Source organism: Nerophis lumbriciformis, linkage group LG02 (assembly GCF_033978685.3).
Source record: "Nerophis lumbriciformis linkage group LG02, RoL_Nlum_v2.1, whole genome shotgun sequence".
Classification (NCBI taxonomy): domain Eukaryota; kingdom Metazoa; phylum Chordata; class Actinopteri; order Syngnathiformes; family Syngnathidae; genus Nerophis; species Nerophis lumbriciformis.
In genome coordinates this window covers 9,452,215-9,476,745 of record NC_084549.2, presented here as the reverse complement: position 1 = coordinate 9,476,745, position 24,531 = coordinate 9,452,215, and the positions used below count along the sequence as shown (strand labels likewise).

General features: G+C 40.3%; 1 protein-coding gene and 1 non-coding gene across 2 annotated transcripts in view; both read right to left on the bottom strand.

Moving 5' to 3' along the window:
* The window catches only part of lrmda (leucine rich melanocyte differentiation associated), an 864,842-nt gene that overhangs the window by 354,341 nt on the left and 485,970 nt on the right, over positions 1–24,531 (bottom strand). The gene's annotated exons all lie outside the window — the stretch shown is intronic.
* Positions 11,910–11,981, bottom strand: trnae-uuc (transfer RNA glutamic acid (anticodon UUC)). The gene has a single exon. It is a non-coding gene; the product is annotated as a tRNA-Glu (tRNA).

Genomic DNA, 24,531 nt, shown 5'->3' with positions numbered 1-24,531 from the left:
GAGAATTACAACTTTTTTCCTGTACTACTAAAACTTTATTGTCGAAAAATTACAACATGTCTCTCTCTTATTACAACTTTATTCTGGTAAACTTACAACTTGTTTTCTGTAATTCTACAATATTTTTCTGTTAAAATTCCAACTTTTTTTCTGTAATCCTACACATATTTTCTGGTAAAATTACAACTTTTTTCTGTAACACTACAACTTTATTCTTTTAAAATGAATTTTTTTTTCTGTAATACTAAAATATTACTGTCAAAAAATTACAACATTTGTCTCTATCTTATTACAACTTTATTCTGGTAAAATTAACACATTTTTTCTGTAATTATACAATTTTTTTCTGTTAAAATTACAACTTTTTTTCCCGTAAAAGTACAACTTTTTCTGGTAAAAGTCCAACTTTTTTTCTATAATACTACAACTTTTTTTCTGGTAAAATTACAACTTTTTTCTGTAATACTACAACTTTATTCTCGAAAAATTACTATATATGTCCCTATCATATTACAACTTTATTCTTGTATATTTCCAATTCTCACCTCCTAAATCTTAATACTTGTCATGTCTGTGTAATCATGTTTTGTTTTAGTCATGTTTTGTTTTGTTTAGTTATTGGACTCTTTAGTTTCTGTTTACGCTCCATTGTTTTTGTTTCCATAGCAACCCATTAGTTTTCACCTGTCATGTCACGCACCTGTCTGTGTTATTTAAGCTTTTCATTTTCTGTTGTTCGTCCTGGTGTCATATCCTTTCTAACCCTGCTATCCTCTCGTATCAAGCCATGTTCACAGTCCCATGCCACAGTAAGTGTTTTTATTTCGTGTTCACAGTTTCTGCCTTTGTGCAAGTTTTGTTTTCATTCGCCAAGTTTTTTTACCTCCGTCATTGTGCGCGCCTTTTGTTTGCTTCTGTTTGTAGTTTGTTAGTGTTTAAAATAAATCATGTACCCACCTTCAAGCCATGTCCGATCCAAGTTCATTTGCATCTCGGGAAAACAAAAACTCCAAAGTCCAAGTCTTGACAATACTTTTCATTTATACCTTCAAGTTTTGAGTTTTTGTTCGCTTTATTTTAGGCCTACTCAGTGGCCTAGTGGTTAGAGTGTCCGTCCTGAGATCGGTAGGTTGGGAGTTCAAATCCCGGCCGAGTCATACCAAAGACTATAAAAATGGGACCCATTACCTCCCTGCTTGGCACTCAGCATCAAGGGTTGGAATTGGGGGTTAAATCACCAAAATGATTCCCGGGCGCAGCCACCGCTGCTGCCCACTGCTCCCCTCACCTCCCAGGGGGTGATCAAGGGTGATGGGTCAAATGCAGAGAATAATCTCGCCACACCTAGTGTGTGTGTGACAATCATTGGTACTTTAACTTTAACTTTAACTTTAGATACACCTACGACTTCATTCTTACGAAAACTGACGTCTTTGAGGTAAAATTAAAACCATTTTCAATAGTGCTGTAACTTTATTCTCAAAAAAGCGCTAACATTTTTCCTCATAACATAACTTCATTCTTGTAAAACTACAACTTTTGGTCTACAACAATGCTACAATTTAATTCTAATAAAATTACATGAATGTTTACGACACAACAACTTTATTCTCGGAAAATTGCAGCTCTTTTCTCTGATTTCACCACTTAAACCTCTCCATTCTCCCACCAAAAACAGGAGCCTGATCAGTGAGTTGATGGTAAATCAAAATTCCAAAAGGCCAAATGTCAGACCTGAATGATTGACATGTCAAACCTCTGCTTGATTTGAGAATGTTCGTCGCTACTGTTTTTGTCTCGTCTTACACCCTGCTCGGAGGCCACATATCAGAACGTGTTTGAAATGGAACGCCATCGCTTGGAATTTAAACGTTGCATTCCCCCGTGACATGTCTGCCGATGCATAATTGGCACGTGATCCCAGTTAAGAACGTGCATGTTTATCATTCAGCGCGAGACGCTCAAAAAAACGCCGACAGATATTTCGCTTTGATGGCATCACAGTCAAATAAATGCAGGGGAGAGAGGAGGGGGAGGGTGGAAAAAAACCAACAACACAGCCACAAATCAACGTCATGCTGTCAGTTAAGCTTCCAGTCAAAGAGTTGGACATAAACATGCATGATTAGAAATAGCAAATGAGCTGTAAGATGGAATCAGTGTCCTCTTGCTCTACCGCTGCGCCTTTGATGGAAGTCGACAAGACGGAAATGCAGATGACAGAATCTGAAAGTTGTCGTTTTCTTATGTGAACACAAAGTGTGCTCTCATCGTGTGATAGACAGCATTTAATAACTACAACGTAAACACATTCGGTTAAAAAGTGCTTTAAAGACAGGGCTATGATATTCAATCATCACTGTCGCTCCAATATGTCTATAAACTCAAGTTTGTTTTTCTTTCAAAAACACCAAGAGGAATTATGACAGCTGTAGGCTATGTAGACGAGGTGTTTAAAAAAAATAAAGTAAGATAATTTTTAGATATTAAATTTCTGCTCCTTTACCTTAAATACTTTGTGACATAACATTATTTTTATTTTTTTCACGTTACTTTCTAAAATTACAACTATTTTTAGAAAAATTCCAAAATTAGACCAATATTTTTATGATTTTCTTAAGATTTTTGTTTCTTAACGTTTTGATTGTCTTATTATATGTCGTATATAAATTACATTTTTTTCTTGTAAAGCTATGACTTTTTTTAAATAATTTTTCTAATCTCATGTGCTTTAAAAAAAAAGAAATAATATATATATATATATATATATATATATATATATATATATATATATATATATATATATATATATATATATATATATATATATATATATACACACACACACACACATATGTATCCTTTTAGAAGACTTTATTTTTGTATCTTTTATTATTTTGTTTGGTATTAGATTTTTCTCATAAAATCAATGCTTTTGTCATTTTTTGTCATCAAAAAAAGTCTGTTTTACAAGAAAAACGTTACAAAAGTATTGATATTATGAGAAAAATCTAATACTAAAAGAAAAATTCTAAAATTAGACCAATATTTCTATGATTTTCTTAAGATTTTTGTTTAACGTTTTTATTGTCTAATTATATGTCGTATAAAAATTACTTTTTTTTCTTGTAAAGCTATGACTTTTTGATTATTTTTCTAGTCTCATGTGCTTTAAGAAAAAAATAAAAAAAATAATATATATATATATATATATATATACATATATATATATATATATATATATATATATATATATAGTATATATATACACGCACACACACGTATGTATCCTTCTAGAAGACTTTATTTTTGTATTTTTTATTATTTTGTTTAGTATTAGATTTTTCTCATAATATCAATACTTTTGTCATTTTTTGTCATCAAAAAAAGTCTGTTTTACAAGAAAAACGTTATAAAAGTATTGATATTATGAGAAAAATCTAATACTAAAAAAAAATTCTAAAATTAGACCAATACATCTATGATTTTCTTAAGATTTTTTAACGTTTTGATTGTCTAATTATGTCGTATATAAATTAAAACATTTTCTTGTAAAGCTATGACTTTTTGATAATTTTTGTAATCTCATGTGCTTTAAAAAAAAAAAAAAAAAAAATATATATATATATATATATATATATATATATATATATATATATATATATATATATATATATATACACACACACACACGTATGTATCCTTCTAGAAGACTTTATTTTTTTTAATTATTTTGTTTAGTATTAGATTTTTCTCATAATATCAATACTTTTGTCATTTTTTGTCATCAAAAAAAGTCTGTTTTACAAGAAAAACATTACAAAAGTATTGATATTATGAGAAAAATCTAATACTAAAAGAAAAATTCCAAAATTAGACCAATATTTCTATGATTTTCTTAAGATTTTTGTTTAACGTTTTTACTGTCTTATTATATGTCGTATACATTTTTTTTTTTTCTTGTAAAGCTATGACTTTTTGATAATTTTTCTAATCTCATGTGCTTTAAAAAAAAAAATATATATATACATATATATATATATATATATATATATATATATATATATATATATATATATATAGCCCTGCGATGAGGTGGCGACTTGTCCAGGGTGTACCCCGCCTTCGCCCAATTGTAGCTGAGATAGGCTCCAGCGCCCCCCGCGACCCCGAAGGGAATAAGCGGTAGAAAATGGATGGATGGATATATATATATATATATATATATATATATATATATATATATATATATATATATATATATATATATATATATATATATATATACACACACACACGTATGTATCCTTCTAGAAGACTTTATTATTATGTTTTTTTATTATTTTTCTCATCATATCAATACTTTTGTCATTTTTTGTCATCAAAAAAAGTCTGTTTTACAAGAAAAACATTACAAAAGTATTGATATTATGAGAAAAATCTAATACTAAACAAAATAATTAAAAAAAGTCTTCTAGAAAGATACATACGTGTGTATGTATATATATATATATATATATATATATGTATATATATATATATATATATATATATATATATATATATATATGTATATATATATATATATATATATATATATATATCTCTGTTTAATAGATGTCATCAGTGTTTGAACCTGACAACCGAGTCATACCAAAGACTATAAGAAATGGGACCCATTACTTCCCTGCTTGGCACTCAGCATCAAGGGTTGGCATTGGGGGTTAAAATCACCAAAAAAATTCCCGGGCGCGGCCACCGCTGCTGCTCACTGCTCCCCTCACCTCCCAGGGGGTGGAACAAGGAGATGGGTCAAATGCAGAGGGTCATTTCACCGCACCTAGTGTGTGTGTGACTATCCGTGGTACCTTAACTTGAACCTAAAGATTGACATGTGCGAGGATACTGCATTCCCCCGTCATGACGGGCGTGCCAACATGCAACCGCGGATTCAATGCCGTTCCCCGAAGGAAAAGCCCGTAAAAAAGAAAAAAAACGAGAATAAACGCCTTCGTAGTCCCGCTCCACCCGCCTTTCTGCGTCTTACCGCTGGCCCCATTACCTTTACTGAGTGAGCCTCATTAAATAAGGCAAGTTGAGTCAAATCTTCTCTGTAATTCAGCAGAGGTGATTTGCTGTCGACATCATTAAGCGTCATTTCTCCAACTGCACTCGGATTACTTATGAAGTGTTCTTTTTTTTTTTTTTTGTGTGTGTGTGTGTGCAATGATCCAGATCTGCGTCTCTTCAAAGGGGGGCCCTGGAGGACACGCCACCCAGGCAGTCGACTGACGTGCCACGGGGGCCCTCGATTAAGCACCGTCACGTTCTCCTCCGGGTAACATTTTCTGCTTAAACGGGACGATAGATCCGTCTTGCGCTATCGCGGGTGAAGCCTATCGGGTTTTTTTTCTCTCTCTCCGGTCCAGCTGTCGGGGTTATTTGGTATCTTGGACGGGATCACTTTCGATTGTGCCAATTAGTCTCCTCCCTTCCGTCCTTTCTGCTCCCAAACTGTTTACTGATCTCACGAGGCAATTGGTCAGGCCGCCTCCGTGGCTAATTACAATGAGAGCTGCCCTGCTTATCATGCTAGATGTCCTCCGAGTCCCGTCTTAAGAGGGGCCCTCCGCCATTGTGCGTCCGCCGCCGGAGCTCAGTGTCACGCTACGAGATGTCCTCCGGCCCTTTGTGCATGTGTCCCCGGCGTGGAGCCCCCTGCTAGGTAGGGACACAGGCAAGGTGCGTCGGGGGGATGCTTCTCAAGGCTACGCTGCTTTACTGACAGAGCAAAAAAAAGCAGATGAATAAGCAACATCAATTACCGGGAGGGGCTTTGACCTGAGAAACCCCCTTTTTTCAAGCCACGCCATGCATTTCACAGCAAATCGCCACAGATTGAAGTTGACACCTCTGGAGTGGAAACACTGACCCCTCACAAGGCCGGAGCCTCAAACTCCAGGGCAGTGACAGACTACATAGAGCAAGGCCAACAAGGACCCAAGACAAGGAAGGTGGAAGGGTGTGTGTTTTTATTCACACCACACACACACACACCAGGTCAGAGTTTGTCCCAGAGTGAGACCAAATGGCTCAATTTGGCCACTCAGGGTCGTCCCGATTGGTGGAGCTGAAGTACAAGAGGAACATGCGCCAGGACAACCGCATCAGGAGTCTATAAGGGGAGGACAAAGCCCGATGTCCAACAGGCTTAGCGGTGAGTGGGACCGGACCTTCTAGAAAAGCTTGTTAGAAGCAAAAACAAGTGGCGCTTTCGGCCCCTCGGGGGGCCCTCCATCGGCATTGTGAGCGCCCACAAAAGCAAAGTAAACACACGAGGAAGGGTCACGTTCGTCCAAAACGGTTCATTTCTTTGAAGCGTTTGCTTCAAAGGGTGAGAAGACATCTTCCAGCTCTGCCATAACGTGTCAATAAAGTGTTCATTCATATAATAGCTACTGAGAAAAAGCTACAGCAAATAACAAATAAATCCATCCATCCATCCATCTTCTTCCGCTTATCTGAGGTCGGGTCGCGGGGGCAGCATCCTAAGCAGGGAAGCCCAGACTTCCCTCTCCCCAGCCACTTCGTCCAGCTCTTCCTGTGGGACCCCGAGGCGTTCCCAGGCCAGCCGGGAGACATAGTCTTCCCAACGTGTCCTGGGTCTTCCCCGCGGCCTCTTACCGGTCGGACGTGCCCTAAACACCTCCCTAGGGAGGCGTTCGGGTAGCATCCTGACCAGATGCCTGAACCACCTCATCTGGCTCCTCTCGATGTGGAGGAGCAGCGGCTTTACTTTGAGCTCCCCCCGGATGGCAGAGCTTCTCACCCTATCTCTAAGGGAGAGTCCCGCCACCCGGCGGAGGAAACTCATTTCGGCCGCTTGTACCCGTGATCTTGTCCTTTCGGTCATAACCCAAAGCTCATGACCATAGGTGAGGATGGGAACGTAGATTGACCGGTAAATTGAGAGCTTTGCCTTCCGGCTCAGCTCCTTCTTCACCACAACGGATCGATACAGCGTCCGCATTACTGAAGACGCCGCACCGAACCGCCTGTCGATTTCATGATCCACTCTTCCCTCACTCGTGAACAAGACTCCGAGGTACTTGAACTCCTCCACTTGGGGCAAGATCTCCTCCCCAACCAGGAGATGGCACTCCACCCTTTTCCGGGCGACAACCATGGACTCGGATTTGGAGGTGCTGATTCTCATCCCAGTCGCTTCACACTCGGCTGCGAACCGATCCAGTGAGAGCTGAAGATCCTGGCCAGATGAAGCCATCAGGACCACATCATCTGCAAAAAGCAGAGACCTAATCCTGCAGCCACCAAACCAGATCCCCTCAACGCCTTGACTGCGCCTAGAAATTCTGTCCATAAAAGTTATGAACAGAATCGGTAACAAATAAATGACCGATGTTTCATAAAAACTATTTGTCGGTGCTGATAGTGAGTATAAAAACGTTTGATTGATTGATTGAAGCTTTATTAGTAGATTGCACAGTACAGTACATATTCTGTACAATTAACCACTAAATGGTAACACCCGAATAAGTTTTACAACTTGTTTAAGTCGGGGTCTACTTAAATTGATTCATGATACAGATATATACTATCATCATAATACAGTCATCACACAAGTTAATCATCAGAGTATATACATTGAATTAATTACATTATTTACAATCCGGGGTGTGGGATGTGGAGGGGGGTATGGGGGGTAGGGGTAGGTTTGGTTGATATCAACACTTTTGAACTCAACAATTGCATCATCAGAGAAATGGACATTGAAACAGTGTAGGACTGACTTGGTAGGATATGTACAGCAAGTAGTTAACATAGAGAGAGAGATCAGAAAGCATGAGAATAAGTATCTACATTTGATTATTTACAATCCGGGGAGGTGGGATGTGGAAGGGAGGGTGTTAGTTTAGGGTTGAAGTTGCCTGGAGGTGTTCTTTTAGTGCGGTTTTGAAGGAGGATAGAGATGCCCTTTCTTTTACACCTGTTGGGAGTGCGTTCCATATTGATGTGGTATAGAAAGAGAATGAGTCAAGACCTTTGTTAGATCAAAATCTGGGTTTAACGTGGTTAGTGGAGCTCCCCCTGGTGTTGTGGTTATGGCGGTCATTTACGTTAAGGAAGTAGTTTGACGTGTACTTCGTTATCAGGGAGGTGTAGCGGATTTTATAGACTAGGCTCAGTGCAAGTTGTTTTACTCTGTCCTCCACCCTGAGCCAGCTCACTTTGGAGAAGTGGGTAGGAGTGAGGTGTGATCTGGGGTGGAGGTCTAGAAGTAATCTGACTAGCTTGTTCTGGGATGTTTGGAGTCTAGATTTGAGGGGTTTGGAGGTGCTGGGGTACCGGGAAGTGCATGCGTAATCGAAAAAGGGTTGAATGAGAGTTCCCGCTAGAATCTTCATGGTGCTTTTGTTGACCAGAGAGGAGATTCTGTAGAGAAATCTCGTTCATTGGTTGACCTTTTTGATTACCTTGGTTGCCATTTTATCACAGGAAAGATAGGCCTCTAGAATGGAACCTAGGTAGGTGACCTCATCTTTCCTGGTATGGTGGTATGCAAACAGAAAAGGTAGAAAATCATTGAACGTTTGAACACAAATTCAATTGAGGACCCCAAAGATATTAAATACTTTGAGTACAATACCTATGAAGGTTCTCATTCATCCAGGTTGTTGTCATCTCAGTCGACTATTTTAGACTGGTAGTAGTCAATCCACAGCGGTGGTTCTTCCACACAGTACCTCAATGCTAACGAGGGGAATTTTCACTTCAACGACTGCCGTTGGCCTTGACAGTTAGGATTGCTCGTTTGCATCAAAACAGTTGTTCTTCTCACTACGATCGGGCCAAACCATCCTTGCCCAGGCACACCCTCCTGGTCTTTGGAGTATAGATATTTGGGGTTTTGTCACCAACCGTTGGACAAGATCTGATCAATCTAAGGCCCCTTCTACACTAAGGTTATCCAGGGTAAATCCAACCTAACCTCATCCTTGAGTGTGTATCCACAGAGTCTGTTCATTACTATTATGGACAGATTTTCTACACAGTCCGGCCAGAGGAGAGTTCCAAGTCGGTGGCTTCGGGATTGGGTCTCTGCTTTTTGCGGATGACCTGGTCCTGCTGGCTTCATCGAACCGTGACCTTCAGGCTCTCACTGGATCGGTTTGTAACTCCCTGGGGAGGCCTTCGGGAAGACCCAGGACATATTGGAGAGACAATGTCCCTGAAACCGGCTGGGTTTCTCTGTTTAGCCTCTTGATTACGGATATAAGGAAGAAGATGGATGGTTGGATTTATGATTATATTAAAGACTGAAGGTTTGGATGGCTCTAAGAAAGGTGGGTACAGGACATTGCAAAAAGGAGGGTAAAATCCGAAAATGTGCCGGTCTATCCAGATGGATGAGTCATTTTCAAGTCTTTTCTGTCTGGTATGAGTAATAAGGAAATATGTAGGATATGGGCATCAATTTTAATAACATTACCTTTGTCTTCTGTTCCGTCATATCCGGTTTAAGAATGACGACGGTGTGAAGGTCAATTGCACATTAAATGAAAACTCAAAAGCAATTTTGCCACCATTAAACTTTGACACATTGGCAGACAGAAGACCATCAAATTCCATCCGTTTCTTGGGCACCACCATCACCCAGGACCTCAAGTGGGAGCCGACCATCCGCTCCCTCATCAAGAAAGCCCAGCAGAGGATGTACTTCCTGCGGCAGCTGAAGAAACTGAAGGTGCCGACCGAGATGCTGGTGCAGTTTTACTCAGTCATCATCGAGTCCATCCTCACCTCCGCAATCACCGTGTGGTTCCCCGGCGCCACAGTCCGGGACAAGCACCGACTGCAGTGCTGCTGAGAAGGTGATTGGCTGCCAACTCCCACCCCTCCAGGACCTGTTCTCCTCCAGGACCAGGAGGCGTGTGGGTCGGATCCCAGCTGACTCTTCTCACCCTGGACACAAACTATTCTCCCCTCTCCCCTCAGGCAGGAGACTACGGTCCATCCAGACTCACACCTCCCGCCACCTGAACAGTTTTTTTGCCTCGGCCATCAGGCACATGAACAATAACAAGATCTGATAGCAATGTTCCCTCTAATTTTTCATGTGTGTGAGCAAAGGCAAAAACTCCCTGAGCATTCAGTGGAGCCCATGTGAGCAACATCAGACGTCCACACCGTGGCTACACCAGCAGCACACCTGTCCAAAATCGGACTAAATAACAAGTTCAATCTCCATCCATCCATCCATTTTCTACCGCTTGTCCCTTTCGGGGTCGCGGGGGGTGCTAGAGCCTATGGAGCCTATCTCAGCTGCATTCGGGCGGAAAGCGGGGTACACCCTGGACAAGTCCATACCTCATCGCAGGGCCAACACTGATAGACAGACAACATTCTCTTATTATTATAATCAAATGACAGCAGTCATTTCCATGAGGTTATTTTCTAATATAAGTGTTTAGGCCCACTTTCAATGACAATAACAAAAAATATTATTTTTCATGAACTGTGTACTTGTATTGTTTGTCTGGGTGGAGGTCCTGCTTTGGAAATAATGTGTACCCCTTTCAGACATTGCATTTAGTTCCCATTAAAACATTCACATGTTGCACAATGAGATGTAAGCAGGGAATCATGTGTACATTCCTGCAACTTCCTGTTTGTAAAAAATATATTTTTATTAGTATTTATTTAATATACTAACAGCATTTCATGATTAATATTTATAAATAAAGATTCCTAATAAATGACACTAGAATAAGCACACATTTGATTGGTAAATCATAGTGTAACGACCTGGAATGACACTTTATGTGTGGTGTTGGAGTTGTCCGACTTTTTGTGTGGCTGTAAATGCATCACTGGCTAAGTGCCATATGTGCATGTGTTGGCGCAAGTGAGAAAGAGCGAGCGGCTGCTGTTGATATAACAAAGTTACTTTTGGTCTGGTTTGTACTGCAGAAAATGACCAGTTTTGCTAGATATAATTTTTTTTACTAATGTTTTGGTGATGTGTTTATGGCCGATTATAAAGAGTTTTGCTCAGTAAAGTGATCAATGGAATTCATGTCCTCAAAGCGTCTCGACAGATGTTACAATATTTGAACAATGATGACGAAAACTGTTTTCTCTGTCGTGTCCGTGTCGTGTCGAAAACTGTTATTCGCTTTTTTTTTAATTGGATTTTGTGCGTGGCAAAGATTTGCCGTGCGCAAAAATCTAAATCAAATAACGGAGAAGCATCTCCTCATCCGGAAATATCAAAAAAACGTCCGACCGGAACTCTCTAATAATTAAAGTTCCTTGGGTGAATAATGTAAACTCACTACACCGGTATGTTTTAGCGCTTTTATGGCGAGTTTACTGACAGCTATAAGTAAGAACTTTACACTACTTTATATTAGAAATGGTAACAGTGGATGATGAATGTCCCATAACAAGAAGATAGAGAAAAAGAACGACCTTATCAACTCCGGGGTCGACACGGACTGCAAAGGCGGATTCACGCAATTTTTCAGGATTTATGCAGACACCAAATACAGATCAGCAGGTACTCGAAGGTAAGAAATGTTGCTTTTGCCTAATATTGTGAAACAAAACACCAGATACCTTATACACACACCATAATAATACTCGTATGTTGAAGCACATCAAGCGGTGCCGCTTCATAGCTTACCAAAGTCGTACTCAAACATTGTGATAGATTTTTGAGCGCCGTGTGTAATGTTCTATATTTTTGATTGATTGTTTGAGACCTTTATTAGTACATTGCACAGTACATATTCCGTACAATTGACCACTAAATGGTAATACCTGAATAAGTTTTTCAACTTGTTTAAGTTGGGGTCCACGTAAATCAATTCATGGTAAAAGTGAAATTCCCATACCGGGAGTCGAACCCGGGCCGCCTGGGTGAAAACCAGGAATCCTAACCGCTAGACCATATGGGAACATACAGTATACAATTTTGGTATTGTTTACTTGAGTCATATTGCCATGAGAGTGCAGCCTACACTTATATATTATGTTTGACTGCCATCAACTGGTCACACCTAGAGACCTTTATTAGTAGATTGCACAGTACAGTACATATTCAGTACAATTGACCCCTAAATGGTAACAGCCGAATACGTTTTTCAACGGGGTCCGACGTTGATCAAAGAGGACGCTTGAGCAGTGTGCAATTGCACAGGCGTGCACCTTAGAGGGAACATTGTCTGATAGCTCAGTTGCAGCTCATGTTATTCTATTCTGTGTTATGTGTTTTATGTTGCACGATTGCGCCAATTAAAATTCCTAATTTGTGAACCCGTTCTCAAACAATGGCGATAAAAACTCTTCTGATTCTGATTCAATACAGCCACTATTCAACCCCTCTTAAAGCTCCCACAATCATACTCCGATCGTAGCACCTGTTTCAAACAAAGCCACCATTCAAAGACTCTCGCCCTTGTCTGATCACCCGCATTCAAACAAAAATGATAATCAGCCCGCCAGACAGTCAGTCAGTCAGTCAGTCAGTCAATCCATCAGCCGTCTTTGCAAATGGAAATCAGGGGAAAGACGGGGGGGGGGGGAGATGAGAATCATTTTTATCTAGTTGACACACATTACACACAGCGAATTTCACCAGAGTGAGATGGAAGCTCTCAGGTCAATTATGGTGTCACGGCTGTCAGCCGCCAATGAAATATATACCTTTGAAGAACGCTTTGGCGAGGGGTGGGGTTAAAGAAAAAAAAAGAGATGTGCTGTTTAACCCAGACCGTGTGTAAGGATATCACAGGAGATGGATTAAAGAGCACCGTGTCACCAGGGACAAACGAGTAAGACTAGCTTGGCAATGAACATTACTGTATTTTCCGGACCATAGGGCGCACTGCCGATGATTGGTCTATTTTTGATCTTTTTTCATATATAAGGAGCACCGGATTATAGGGCGCATTAAAGGAGTCAAATTATTATTATTTTCTCAATGTAAAACACTTCCTTGTGGTCTACATAGCATGATGGTGGTTCTTTGGTCAAAATGTTGCATGGATGATGTTTTACACATCATATTCAAGTCGGTTTCTGACAGTCGCTTCAGGATGCGCCGTTTTGTGGGCGGTCTTATTTACGTAGCTCACCTCCGACAGCGTCTTCTCCCCGTCATCTTTGTTGTAGCGGTGTAGTGTGCAAGGACGGGAGTGGAAAAGGGGCAAAAGATTGAGCTAACTGTTTTAATGACATTCCAGACTTCACTTCAATCAGGGCCGGCCCGTGGCATAGGCCGTATAGGCAAATGCTAAGGGCGCCGTCCATCAGGGGGCGCCACGCCAGTGCCACAAATGTTGGAGAAAAAAAAAAAAAAAAAAGTTGGTACTATTATTTCTAAATACAAAAAATAATCCCACGTTAATTAAAATGCAAAGTAAAGCCTATTTAATAGAAATATTAATTGTTACAACATTACACCGCCCCCCACCCGCATGGTGCGCCCCCTCCCTTCCCGTATCATGACTCTTTTTGGACGTCACCACATCAAAAAATCAACACAAGATGTCAAAACGGCCAAAACTGTCAGGTGCCCAGGGAAGAAACAAGAGAAAAGAAGAGGAGGAGAAACGAGAAAAGACAGAGGTAGCAGGTAGGTAACGTTAGCCTACATGAAATTATTTGTCTGTTACAGAATGTGATAGTAACCTGGCTTTTTAGCATTAAGCTAATGTTACATGATTCGGCAATTGCTAATATCAATAAATAGCTAGTTCTGTTTTAACGTCGGGTTAATATTGTGGAGGGGGCTAAATTGTTATGGAAAATAATAATGTAACGTTAGGTAATTACAGTACTCCCACCTTACATACCTCAGGGACATTTGTATTAGATCTTTTAAGCAGGTGTTTTTTGTTTACATTGTTATTGCCTTCTGGTTAGCTAATGTTTGCCCTGCAGGTAATAGTCACTTTTCCACCCCTTTATATATTAGGTATAGTTGTAAGTAAAAAAAAAAGGTCAAAGACAAAGCTATTCGGTTTCTTGTGAGTATATACACTTCACTGCCGATGTGGGGGGGGCGCCACCTAAAATCTTGCCTAGGGCGCCTGATTGGTTAGGGCCGGGCCTGACTTCAATCAATGCTTTGCGGAAATCTTCTATTTAATAATTCTCTAATACCGTATTTTCCGCACTATAAGGCGCACCGGATTATTAGCCGCACCTTCTATGAATTACATATTTCATAATTTTGTCCACCAATAAGCCGCCCCGGACTATAAGCCGCGCCTACGCTGCGCTAAAGTGAATGTCAAAAAAATGCTGCGCTAAAGTGAATGTCAAAAAAACAGTCAGATAGTTCAGTCAAACTTTAATAATATATTGAAAACCAGCGTTCTAACAACTCTGTCCCAAAATGTACGCAAATGTGCAATCACAAACATAGTAAAATTCAAAATGGTGTAGAGCAATAGTAACATAATGTTGCTCGAACGTTAATGTCACAACACACAAAATAAACATAGCGCTCACCTTCTGAAGTTATTCTTCATTCGTAAATCCTTCGAATTCTTCGTCTTCGGTGTCCGAATTGAAAAGTTGCGCAAGCGTGGTATCCAAAATGGCCGGTTCCGTCTCGTCGAAGTCATCGGGAGTCAGTGTCGCTGTTGTTCTGTGAATCCTGCCTTCCGGAAAGCTCGGACCACAGTTGTGACCGAAATATCTGCCCAGGCATTTACGATCCACTGGCAAATGTTGGCGTATGTCGTCCGGAGCTGTCTGCCCGTCTTAGTGAAGGTGTGTTCGCCTTCGGAGCTGTGTGAAAAAAGCCACCCGGCCTCTTCGCGTAAACTTCCCTTAACCACTCGCTCATCTTTTCTTCATCCATCCCTTCGAGTTAGCTTTTATGATGACGCCGGCTGGAAAGGTCTCTTTTGGCAAGGTCTTCCTTTTGAATATCACCATGGGTGGAAGTTAGCATGGCAAGCTAGAACCACAGTGAAGGATGACTTCTCATTCTCTGTGGTGCGAATATTCACCGTACGTGCTCCCGTTCCACAGTGCAGTTCACAGGAATATCAGTTGCTGTGAAATACGGTAGTAATCCGTGTGCGGATGGAGAGATTGCGTCTTTTTATGAACCGGATCCTTGTCCTTTGTAGGAGCCATTTTGTGGTCTTTACAGATGTAAACAGGAAATGAAACGTACGGTGATATCCGCGCGTTTTTTCTTCTTCTTCCGGGGGCGGGTGGTTGCTTAAAGCGCTTCCTGTTCTATGGGGGCGGGTGAAGCGCTTCCTGTTCTATGGGGGCGGGTGAAGCGCTTCCTGTTCTATGGGGGCGGGTGAAGCGCTTCCTGTTCTATGGGGGCGGGTGCTTTCCTTGGCGGTTGCTTGCGTAGAAGAAGAAGCGCTTCCTGTTCTACCGGGAAAAAAGATGGCGGCTGTTTACCGAAGTTGCGAGATCGAAACTTTATGAAAATTAATCGTAATAAAGCGCACTGGGTTATAAGGCGCACTGTTAGCTTTTGAGAAAATTTGTGGTTTTTAGGTGCGCCTTATAGTGCGGAAAATACGGTAATAGATTCTCACCGGCATTGAAAGTGAACAGGTTTTTAAAAAGAAAGTAATATTTTATCTGAGTCTTTAAATTAGTTTGCTCGTTGATGATTTGTTTGGTTTTATATTGTGTAGTTATATTTATATGGTAATTATTATTCTGTGACTGTAAATTGTTTGCTTGTTTTCTTATTGATGCTTTTATTTATTTATTTTTTCTGTATTGCATACTTGCCAACCCTCCCGGATTTTCCGGGAGACTCCCGAAATTCAGGCGGAGTTGGAGGCCACGCCCCCTCCAGCTCCATGCGGACCTGAGTCCGCTTTCCCACAATATAAAGAACGTCTACAGTAAAGCAGTCCGTCTGCCGTAAACAGCAATGTTGTGACACTCTTAAACAGGACAATACTGCCATCTAGTGCATTTGATGAAAGCACTTTTGTGCGTGCCACACAGCAATGCATCATCAGAGAGGGTGTTCAGCATGGTTAGAAAGATAGTGACAGAGAATAGAACAAGGATGGACAATTCAGCCCTTAACTCAATAAGTGTACGTTATATGAAAACTGAGAACGTGCCTGGTATGTTAACGTAACATATTATGGTAAGAGTCATTCAAATAACTATAACATATAGAACATGCTATACGTTTACCAAACAATCTGTCACTCCTAATCGCTAAATCCCATGAAATGTTATACGTCTAGTCTCTTACGTGAATGAGATAAATAATATTATTTGATATTTTACGCTAATGTGTTAATCATTTCACACATATGTCGCCCCTGAGTATAAGTCGCACCCCCGGCCAAACTATGCAAAAAAAATTGCGACTTACAGTCCGAAAAATACGGTATATATTCCGCACAATTGACCACTAAATGGTAACACCCGAATACGTTTTTCAACTTGTTTAAGTCGAGGTCTATGTTAATTAATTCATGGTAGTTCAGTATGAAAAAATGATTGGTAAAATTCACTCTAATCTTGGTACAATTTGGAGTTTAACCAATCCATATTGGCTTAAACAAAACTTTCGGTTGAATCCTCAATAACGTACATTAAAGGGGAACATTATCACAATTCCAGAATGGTTAATACCATTAAAAATCAGTTCCCAGTGTCTTATTATATTTTTCGAAGTTTTTTTTCAAAATTTTACCCATCACGCAATATCCCTAAAAAAAGCTTCAAAGTGCCTGATTTTAACCATCGTTATATACACCCGTCCATTTTCCTGTGACATCACATAGTGAATACAAACAAACATGGGGGAAAGAACAGCAAGATATCGCGACATTAGCTCGGATTTCAGCGGCTTAAGCGATTCAACAGACTACGCATGTATTGAAACGGATGGTTGTAGTGTGGAGGCAGGTAGCGAAAACGAAATTGAAGAAGAAACTGAAGCTATTGAGCCATATCGGTTTGAACCGTATGCAAGCGAAACCGACGAAACCGACACGACAGCCAGCGACACGGGAGAAAGCGAGGACGAATTCGGCGATAGCCTTCTAACCAACGATTGGTATGTGTTTGTTTGGCATTAAAGGAAACTAACAACTATGAACTAGGTTTACAGCATATGAAATACATTTGGCAACAACATGCACATTGAGAGTGCAGACAGCCCAATTTTCATCAATTAATATATTCTGTAGACATACCCTCATGTCAGCAGTCCAGGGAAGCTGGGGTCGATATTCTTCTCTTGACGGTGTGAGCCAAGACATCCAGGGGGTTTAGCTCGCTCGTCTGCGGGAACAAACTGCCGCCTTTGCTTGCCGTGCTACCGAGGCCCTTTGTCCCTGAATTGCTCACACACTCCGGCAGATTCAATGGGGGTCTGGCGGCAGATTTCTTTGACTTTATCGTTGGAAATGCATCTGCTTTGAGTGTCGCAGGATATCCACACATTCTTGCCATCTCTGTCGTAGCATAGCTTTCGTCGGTAAAGTGTGCGGAACAAACGTCCAATTTCTTGCCACTTTCGCATCTTTTGGGCCACTGGTGCAACTTGAGTCCGTCCCTGTTCGTGTTGTTACACCCTCCGACAACACACCGACGAGGCATGATGTCTCCAAGGTACGGAAAACAGTCGAAAAAATTGGAAAATAACAGAGCTGATTTGACTCGGTGTTTGAGAAAATGGCGGATTGCTTCCCGATGAGAGCGAATGAAAAAAAGGCGTTTAATTTACCAAAATTCACCCATTTAGAGTTCGGAAATTGGTTAAAAAAATATATGGTCTTTTTTCTGCAACATCAAGGTATATATTGACGCTTACATAGGTCTGGTGATAATGTTCCCTTTTAATAAGTCTCAAGACACTTATGCTCTCATTAGCCTCTGCTCCTAAAAACCAGCAACGTCAAACAGAAAAAGGTACAGGTGTTTTTCAAAGGCGGTATAGTACCGTTTTTAATTCATTACTACTTTACCAGTACTATACACTAGTTAACTTGGTTTCAGAAAGTTCAAATGCGACTTACAAGTTTGTCTGTAGAGCTAAGGACGGTTAAAGACAGCAATTTAAAAAAAAACAAAAAAAAAACAAGAGAGTCAATCAAGAAGAATCACGTTGTCAGTAGTGAACATGAGGAGATACCGTGTCAATTAGACAAACCGGAGACATTTCTCCTGCCTCATCTCCAGTAACAAGGCCCCTGACAAGGTGCGGGTGGGAAAAAAAGCATAATGTTGAGGTGTGACTTCTCCTCCTTCCCTATGCAGTGTAGGGTCCAAGTGCTGCATTCACCTCACTCGAATCTTGCACCAAATATCCCCTTACATGTCAAACTGCCAGGCAGATAAGAGGTGTGTGAAGCTTGGTATGAGATTAATACCACCCTGGTGACAAATGACACATGAGGGGTGGGGGGGGGAGGTTTCAACTGTGCCTGCCAAATCTACGGTACCAAGATTAATCTACCGTGTAGTTTCCAGTAAGGTCAACTAAGGAAATACAAAACCCAAAACCAGTGAAGTTGGCACATTGTGTAAATGGTAAATAAAAACAGAATACAATGATTTGCAAATCCTTGTCAACCCATATTAGGGATGATGTTTGATAAGAAATTATCGAGTTCGAGCCCATTATCAAATCTTCTTATCGAATCCAGATAGGTTGTTGTAATGGAAAAAAAACACAATATTTGGTTTAACAAAAGCTCACTTTTATTTTATAAGAAAAATAAATAAATAAATAAATATTGACTGTTAACCCCCTAAAAAAATTAAAAAAATAAATATTGACTGTTGTTACCCAAAGTATATTAAGTGGGATTTTTCAGAAAAACAAATATAAACAGTAACTGTTGGAGCCAAAATTCCTTATTTGTTTATATTGTTTTTATTTTATTTTCTCTAATTAATTGTTGGGTTCAGCATGTTTACTTTCCTTTTCGGCAGATTGCTCCGCCCACTTCCTGTTAAGAACCAGGAAGTGTTGACAAGGAGTCTGCCATGGTAACCCCACCCAACAGTTAATTAGAGAAAATAAAATAAAAACAATATAAACAAATAAGGAATTTTGGCTCCAACACTCCGGCCTCCAATTGAGAAGGGCAGGATGCCATGAACAATTCAAAATAAATAACAATGGAGCCATATATATGAACAAAAAATATTATTTGTTCAAATATATTTATGGCTTGTGGCTAGTGTTTGATGAGCATTCCTTGACTTTCTCAGTCTTTTTTGCCACTGTGCCAGCTTATTTTTATTTTTTTATTTTTTTATTTTTTATTTAATTCCAAATGAGCTAATATTTGCAAAAAATAACAAAGTTTACCAGTTTCAACGTTAAATATCTTGTCTTTGCAGTCTATTCAATTGAATATAGGTTAACAATGGAGCCATAAATATGAACAAAAAATATTATTTGTTCATATTTATGGCTTGTGGCTAGTGTTTGATGAGCATTCCTTGACTTTCTCAGTCTTTTTTGCCACTTGTGCCAGCTTTTTTTTTTTTTTTTTTTTTTTTTTTTTTTTTTTTCCCATTTAATTCCAAATGAGCTAATATTTGCAAAAAATAACAAAGTTTACCAGTTTCAACGTTAAATATCTTGTCTTTGCAGTCTATTCAATTGAATATAGGTTAACAATGGAGCCATAAATATGAACAAAAAAATATTATTTGTTCATATTTATGGCTTTTGGCTAGTGTTTGATGAGCATTCCTTGACTTTCTCAGTCTTTTTTGCCACTTGTGCCAGTTCTTTTTTTTTTTTTTTTTTTTTTTTTTTTTTTTTTTTTTTCATTTAATTCCAAATGAGCTAATATTTGCAAAAAATAACAAAGTTTACCAGTTTCAACGTTAAATATCTTGTCTTTGCAGTCTATTCAATTGAATATAGGTTAACAATGGAGCCATAAATATGAACAAAAAATAGTATTTGTTCATATTTATGGCTTGTGGCTAGTGTTTGATGAGCATTTCTTGACTTTCTCAGTCTTTTTTGCCACTTGTGCCAAAAAATATTATTTGTTCATATTTATGGCTCCATTGTTATTTATTTTGAATTGTTCATGGCATCCTGCCCTTCTCAATTGGGGGCCGGAGTGTTGGAGCCAAAATTCCTTATTTGTTTATATTGTTTTTATTTTATTTTCTCTAATTAATTGTTGGGTTCAGCATGTTTACTTTCCTTTTCGGCAGATTGCTACGCCCACTTCCTGTTAAGAACCAGGAAGTGTTGACAGGGAGGGGACTGTTGCTATGGTGGGGTTACCATGGCAGCCTCCTTGTCAACACTTCCTGGTTCTCAACAGGAAGTGGGCGGAGCAATCTGCCGAAAAGGAAAGTAAACACGCTGAACCCAACAATTAGTTAGAGAAAATAAAATAAAAACAATATGAACAAATAAGGAATTTTGGCTCCAACAGTAACACAAAAACAACGTGTCTCTGTGATCACTATAGGTGAATAGCCATGCCTTGAGGCGTTTTTTTCCGGTCCATTATTTTTGCTGCTTGTGTGACATCACAGGAACTGTCATTTCCTGTAATGTCCCACAGGGCATTTCTTGTGACACGGGATTCGTTCCCAGGGATTCGAACAAAGAACCAACTCTTTTTCTTTACTATAGTGGCCTCGATAACGGGAACCGGTTCTCAAAAAGGGATTTGAGTCCATGGAATCGGTTCTTTTCTTATCGAACAACCGGGAGAACCGGTTTTGAACATCAACCCTAACCTATATTCAATTGAATAGACTGCAAAGACAAGATTTTTAACGTTGAAACTGGTAAACTTTGTTATTTTTTGCAAATATTAGCTCATTTGGAATTTAATGCATGCAACACGTTTTTAAAAAAAGCTGGCACGAGTGGCAAAAAAGACTGAGAAAGTCAAGGAATGCTCATCAAACACTTATTTGGTGAACAGGCTATATGGGAACAGGTGGGTGCCATGATTGGGCATAAAAGCAGCTTCCGTGAAAATGCTCAGTCATTCACAAACGGGGCGAGGGTCACCACTTTGTGATTAAATGCCTGAGCAAATTGTTTAAGAACAACATTTCTCAACGAGCTGTTGCCAGGAATTTAGGGATTTCCCCATCTACGGTCCGTAATATCATCAAAAGGTTCAGAGAATCTGAAGAAATCACTGCCTGTAAGCAGCAAGCCCGTGACTTTCGATCCCTCAGGCGGTACTGCATCAAAAAGCGAAAATAGTGTGTAAAGGATATCACCACATGGGCTCGGTAACACTTCAAAAAACCACTGTCAGTAACTACAGTTTGTCGCTACATCTGTAAGTGCAAGTTAAAACTCTACTATGCAAAGCCGAAGCCATTTATCAACAACACCCAGCAATGCCGCCGGCTTCGCTGGGCCCGAGCTCATCTAAGATGGACTGATACAAAGTGGAAAAGTGTTCTGTGGTCTGACGAGTCCACATTTAAAACATTTTTTGGAAACTGTGGACGTTTTGTCCTGAGGACCAAAGAGAAGGAACAAAGACAAGATATTTAATGTTCAAACTGGTAAACTTTGTTGTTTTTTTCCAAATATAAGCTCATTTGGATTTTAATGCATGCGAGATGTTTCAAAATACGATGGCACACGTGGCAAAAAAGACTGAGAACGTCGAGGAATGGGTATAAAAGCAGCTTCCATGAAATGCTCAGTCATTCACAAACAAGGACGGGGCGAGGGTCACCACTTTGTCAACAAATGTCAAACAGCTTAAGAACAACATTTCTCAACCAACTATTGCAAGAAATTTAGGGATTCCACCATCTACGCTCCGTAATGCCATCAAAAGGTTCAGAGAATCTGGAGAAATCACTGCATGTAAGCGGCAATGTAACTTTCGATCCCTCAGGCGGTACTGCATCAAAAGCAGAAAACAGTGTGTAAAGGATATCACCACATGGGCTCAGGAACACTTCAGAAAACCACTGTCAGTACCCACAGTTTGTCGCTACATCTGTAAGGGCAAGTTAAAACTCTACTATGCAAAGCCGAAGCCATTTATCAACAACACCCAGAAGCGCCGCCGGCTTCGCTGGGCCCGAGCTCATCTAAGATGGACTGATGCAAAGTGGAAAAGTGTTCTGTGGTCTGACGAGTCCATATTTTAATTTGTTTTTGGAAACTGTGGACGTCGTGTCCTCCGGACCAAAGAGGAAAAGAACCATCCGGATTGCTATAGGTGCAAAGTTGAAAAGCCAGCATGTGTGATAGTATAGGGGTGTATTAGTGCCCAAGACATGGGTAACTTACACATCTGTGAAGGCACCATTAATGCTGAAAGGTACATACAGGTTTTGGAGCAACATATGTTGCCGTTATCATGGACGCCCCTGCTTATTTCAGCAAGACAATGCCAAGCCACGTGTTATAACAGCGTGGCTTCGTAGTAAAAGACTGCAGGTACTAGACTGGCCTGCCTGTAGTTTAGACCTGTCTCCCATTGAAAATGTGTGGCGCATTATGAAGCCTAAAATAGCACAACGGAGACCCCCGGACTGTTGAACAACTTAAGCTGTACATCAAGCAAAAATGGGAAATAATTCCACCTGAAAAGCTTAAAAATTGGTCTCCTCAGTTCCCAAATGTTTACTGAGTGTTGTTAAAAGGAAAGGCCATGTAACACAGTGGTGAACATGCCCTTATGCCAACTTTTTTGCAATGTGTTGTTGCTAATAAATTCCAAGTTAATGATTATTTGCAAAAAAAACCCAAATGTTTCTCAGTTGGAACATTAAATATCTTGTCTTTGCAGTCTATTCAATTGAATATAAGTTGAAAAGGATTTGCAAAACATTGTATTCTGTTTTTATATACGAATTATACAACGTGCCAATTTACTGGTTTTTGGTTTACCGTAGGTACAAACAACAGCAAACTGAATCCGTGCAATGCAGTTACGAAGACTATTCATGGAAACGCGGTTCACTGCAAGTATTTACGGTCTGTCATGTTTAAATAATACTAAACAGAAGGTACAGAAGTCTGATATACTGTACAGTAAGCTCAAATCATCCAGGATGCTTTGGAATCGACCACCGGTGCCTCCGAGGCTACATTACCACAAGCAACAGCTCAATGAGAGCATAACTCATAACAAACAGAGACCTTCTTCTTTTGTATGTATATATATGGATTATGGGTAATATAATAAGAAAAAAAGGCAATTGATAGCATGATAAACCTCAAGAAATGCACCGCTGGCACAAAAAAAACAAAAAAAAACAAGGCCAACGGTTACCTAATACTAAATAGTGGAGGACGGGGAGTTTTCCTGTCTATGTAAAAGAAGCCTTTTAGAATAAGGCATAATTCAATTACATGCATTTTAGTGAAGGTTGCAACCTTGCTTGTGCTTCCCACTTATTTTCCAGTAAATACAGGTCCTTACGACTTTAAAAGGAGTCTTGTGTCACAAGGACATTGCAAGTTTTTGAACGTGTATTTAGGGACCGAGTCCCTTTGGGACAGAGGACCCTATTGAATTTCTAGCGTTTTATTATTATACCGCCGCCTCTTTAAACTGTAATTTGTCCCCCTTTAACATGATTCAAAACTCACCAAATTGGACACACACATCAGGATTGGCGAAAATTGCGATCTAATCAAAAAAACAAACCCCAAAACACAAAATTGCACTCTAGCGCCTCCGAGGAAGAAAACACAGACAAAACTGCCTGTAACTCCCAGTAGGAATGTCGTAGAGACATGAAACAAAAAAACCTCTACGTAGGTCTCACTTAGACCTATATTCCATACACTGACAACCCCCAGCAAAATTCAACAAGAAGTTTGCAATTCCCCCTTCAAAACAAAAGTTGTGTAAAAAGAGTCACCTTTTTTCAAACATTATCTCCTCTGAGCGCGTTTGTCGTGTCGGCTTCAAATGAGCACAGGAGAGAGATTGAACCCTTCTGATTAAAAGTCACGAGTGAGGGAAGAGTGGATCGTGAGATCGACAGGCGGATCGGTGCGGCGTCTTCAGTAATGCGGACGCTGTATCGGTCCGTTGTGGTGAAGAAGGAGCTGAGCCGGAAGGCAAAGCTCTCAATTTACCGGTCGATCTACGTTCCCATCCTCACCTATGGTCATGAGCTTTGGGTTATGACTGAAAGGACAAGATCACGGGTAAAAGCGGCCGAAATGAGTTTCCTCCGCCGGGTGGCGGGGCTCTCCCTTAGAGATAGGGTGAGAAGCTCTGCCATCCGGGGGGAGCTCAAAGTAAAGCCGCTGCTCCTCCACATCGAGAGGAGCCAGATGAGGTGGTTCGGGCATCTGGTCAGGATGCCACCCGAACGCCTCCCTAGGGAGGTGTTTAGGGCACGTCCGACCGGTAGGAGGCCGCGGGGAAGACCTAGGACACGTTGGGAAGACTATGTCTCCCGGCTGGCCTGGGAACGCCTCGGGGTCCCCCGGGAGGAGCTGGATGAAGTGGCTGGGGAGAGGGAAGTCTGGGCTTCCCTGCTTCGACTGCTGCCCCCGCG